The sequence below is a fragment of the Marmota marmota genome, unplaced genomic scaffold (assembly GCF_001458135.2).
Source record: "Marmota marmota marmota unplaced genomic scaffold, marMar, whole genome shotgun sequence".
Classification (NCBI taxonomy): domain Eukaryota; kingdom Metazoa; phylum Chordata; class Mammalia; order Rodentia; family Sciuridae; genus Marmota; species Marmota marmota.
The window spans coordinates 1,537,637-1,541,446 of NW_025999941.1; the positions used below are offsets into that span (position 1 = coordinate 1,537,637).

Consider the following 3,810-nt stretch of genomic DNA (forward strand, 5'->3'; position numbering starts at 1 on the left):
ACTCTCCATATACAAAATATATACTCCATAGCCACACCCTCAATGAACCACTTCCTCCTGCCACACCCCATCTGCAGATTAATTCACTGATTAGGTTAGGGCTATGACCCACTTATTTTTCCTCTAAACCTACTTGCATTGTCTCACATGTGAGCTTTTGGGGAACACCACATCTAAACCATAACAGTTATGTATAATTTTTTTATTCATTAACACAAATCCCCACCATAACCACACACAAAAATAAATTGGCAGACACCAGTCTGTCAAGTCTGATTATGATTCTAAAAATCTAGCCCTGGCTGCATATAAATTGAGTCTTGTTTAACCCGCAATTTAAAGTAAATTTTACGTCTTTCAAAAGTATTTCAAAGCACTTTTTAATGGCAAATATTTTTTAAATTAAGCATATTTCTCACTTTTGACAGTATATTTGCAATTCGTTCATGGCAAAAGCCTACTCTTCAACTGGTGAGCAAGACACTCCTCTATTTACTATCCACAAACTTAGACTATAAATACCTCCACTAATACAAATCATCACTGAACATCACTGCTGATTCAATATGGAACTGTAGACTAGGACCTGTGCCTCTTGGCATCTTGCATGGTTTAGTTTCACATGCATAGGCAGTGTAAAATAACAGCCCAAATTTATTTAAGCAGTTTTTCCATTGACATAGGAAAGACTTTCTAAATTGCATATTCTATATTTTCATCTTTGACACAAAATACAATTAAGTCAATTGAATTATTAGCCACTTTTAGTATACTGCTTGTATTACTTTTGGAAATCCATTCCCACTTTAGAATAAAATTAGAATGTGAAGAACAGAGCCAGCACTTTCTGCCATCAAGGAAGAATTCTTTTCATAAAACCAATGGTGACTTGAAACCAGTTTACCTTTGCCCCCAAGAGTTGATTGTGTATATTTCTCTCCAAGTTCATGTTCAGTGACATCATGTCAGTACCCTGAAATTAGTCATGGTGGAAGTATTCACACCACAGAAATTGGCAAACACTACCAAGGATAATTTTACTAGTAGCCAAGAAATGAAAGGAATTCTACAGAAGTTCCGTCCAACAACTTTCTGTGCTGATAGAAGCATTTTACATCTGCCCTGTCCAATATGGTAGCTATTAGCTATAATGTGCAGCTAGATGAACAATGGATATGACTTGAAGACTGAGAACTAAATGTTTAATTTTATTTAATATCGTTTTAATTTAAGTAGCCATATGTGACTCACAGCTACCATTTCGGACAACTTAGTTCCACTGTGGTATAAAAAAAATGATGACATGGGACTGGGGTTGTGGCTCAGTGGTAGAGCACTTGCCTGGCATATGAGAGGCACTGGATTAAATCCTCAGCACCACATGTAAATAAGCAGATAGATAGAAGATCCATGGATAACTATAAATATTTTTTTAAATGATGGTATCTTTCAAGAGTCAGGGTAGGCAGATAACTAAGGCTTGAAAAGAGAAAGGAACATGCAAGAAAGGATAACTTAAGATCTTAGAATAACATTAAAACAAATCCCTTCCAGGTTCTTCCATTACTTGTTTTAATCTTCTAGACACATATTTACTCATTCACAGACCTGAAACAATCAGTTGTAGGGTTAGCAGATGAACAACTCGGTAAGAAAATACTGCCACGATACCCTAAAATAGTGATTCTCAACTTTGAACATGCATCAGAATCACCTGGAGGACTTGCTAAAACACGCATTCCTGGGCTCTACCTCCCAAAGTTTCTGATTCAATAGATCTGAGTTAGAAACCAAGAAATTGCATCTCTAACAATTTCCCAGGTATAGCTGACATTAATGGTCTCAGGTTCACACCCTGAAAAACACTGCTCTCAAACTGATTTATGGCTCTGCCATCTCCTCCTTCTTTGATCACAATCTACATGCATTTCATTCAGGCTAAAGTCCTATTGACTATGTTTTCTGAGAGGCTACACCCCATCTTATTATTGCTTGTTGGTAATTCTGTTCTTAAGGTCTGGTGTCAAAACTACATGAAATCTGACAAATTCTCCTACTTCTTCCATAGTCCCCAGAGCTTCATTGTTCCCACTACACCAGATGCTACATTCAGATGTGCAATTTTAAAGAGTTTCTGCTCATAGCCCCAGCTGTTTATGAAAAGTGCAGACACCAACTAATCCTTCCTATCTCATTTTCTCTCTTCCCAAACTTCACAATACCTTTCAATATGCTTTGCCCAAACACAGGATCCAAAATAACTTCCACTTTGTAAGTTCTTTGACCATACAGATTCAGCAAGAGCTAAACGACTTTATGTCCAGAAGAAAGATGGCATGAAGGGACCTTTCCTCAAGTAGAAATGCATTTGTTTAAACAGAGACCCAGGAATTCAGATCATGAGGGTAAATGGCTTCTCAGAGGCTTCTTTAAGTCTGTATTAGTCTTAGTTTAATAAAAACAGTAATAAAATAAAACTGTTTTAATAAAAACAGGCTGGGGTTGTAGCTCGGCGAGGGGCACTGGGTTTGATCCTCAGCACCACATAAATATAAAAATAAAGATATTGTGTCCACCTATAACTAAAAACTAAATTAAAAAAAAACAGCAAAGTCCTTTGTGTTTTCTCTTGTTCAAGTTCCATCCTCCTCACTTAGAAGAATAAGATGGAGTTGAGGAGGCCACATAAGTTGCAGACTGGACTTGGCAACTGGTGTGCTGACATGGTTCCCAGAAATGGGGCTGGTGCAGGGTCACCATGTCGTCTCAGGAAAGCAATGATGACACTGAAGATGTTTAATCGTTTGATGCAGAAGAGACAACTAATAGACCAAGAAAATCCAAAATCCGACATCCAGTGGCATCATTTTTTCCATTTGTTCTTCCAAGTCAGTGCCATTATAGTTTATCTTCTCTGTGAATTGCTCAGCAGCAGCTTTATTGCCTGTATGGTGACAATTATCTTGTTGTTGCATGTGACTTTTGGGCAATGAAGAATGTCACAGGTAGACTGATGGTTAGGCCTTCAGTGGTGGAATCATATTGATGAGGATGGAAAGAGTCATTGGGTGTTTGAGTCCAGGAAGGCATCTCCTCAGGAGAATAAAACTGTTTCAGGGGCTGAATCAAGAATCTTTTGGTTAGGACTAATTGTCCAGTGCTGTGGGTGATATTTGCCTTTAGTGCTCTCTTCTCCTTCAGAGTGAAGTGGTTGGCTGTGGTTATCATGGGTGTGGTACTACAGGGTACCAACCTGTATGGTTACATCAGGTGCAAAGTGGGCAGCCAGAAGAATTTAACCAGCATGGCTACCACTTATCTTGGAAAGCAGTTTTTAAAACAAAACACCAGAGATGATCAGACTTCTTGAATAGAGAGAAAGTTATGTTTTCTGTGATATTGAGGAATGCCCGAAGAGATTCTTGATTATGAACTGTTTAGAGCTCAGTCCAGTTGCAAAAAGGAGCGTTGGTTTTTTTGCTTTCACTTACAAAGTTATGATGAAAACTGTTTTCTTTTTTTAAACAAAGTTTTTATTTTCTTTTTCTAGTAGTTGAGGCTGGGAAGTATGATATTAAGAACATTGTCAGAATTTATTTTATGGTGAACATATGTATGCATATAGTAATGTATCAGTATGTCCCAAATTAATGTGTTAGTTTACATGTTACAGAGATATTTGCATTTTGATCCATAGAATATAGGATGTTCTTAGTCTGTCTCAAAGGTATGTGTGCTTATGTACTATTTCTGTAGGTTATTTTCAGAAATAAGTTGATTCCATGATTAAGAGTAAGCACTTGGATTATG

General features: G+C 37.3%; 1 pseudogene; it reads left to right on the forward strand.

The window, feature by feature from the left end:
* The first annotated feature begins 2,758 nt into the window (after positions 1-2,758).
* Positions 2,759-3,592, forward strand: LOC107149720 (annotated as a pseudogene).
* Positions 3,593-3,810: the final 218 nt, after the last annotated feature.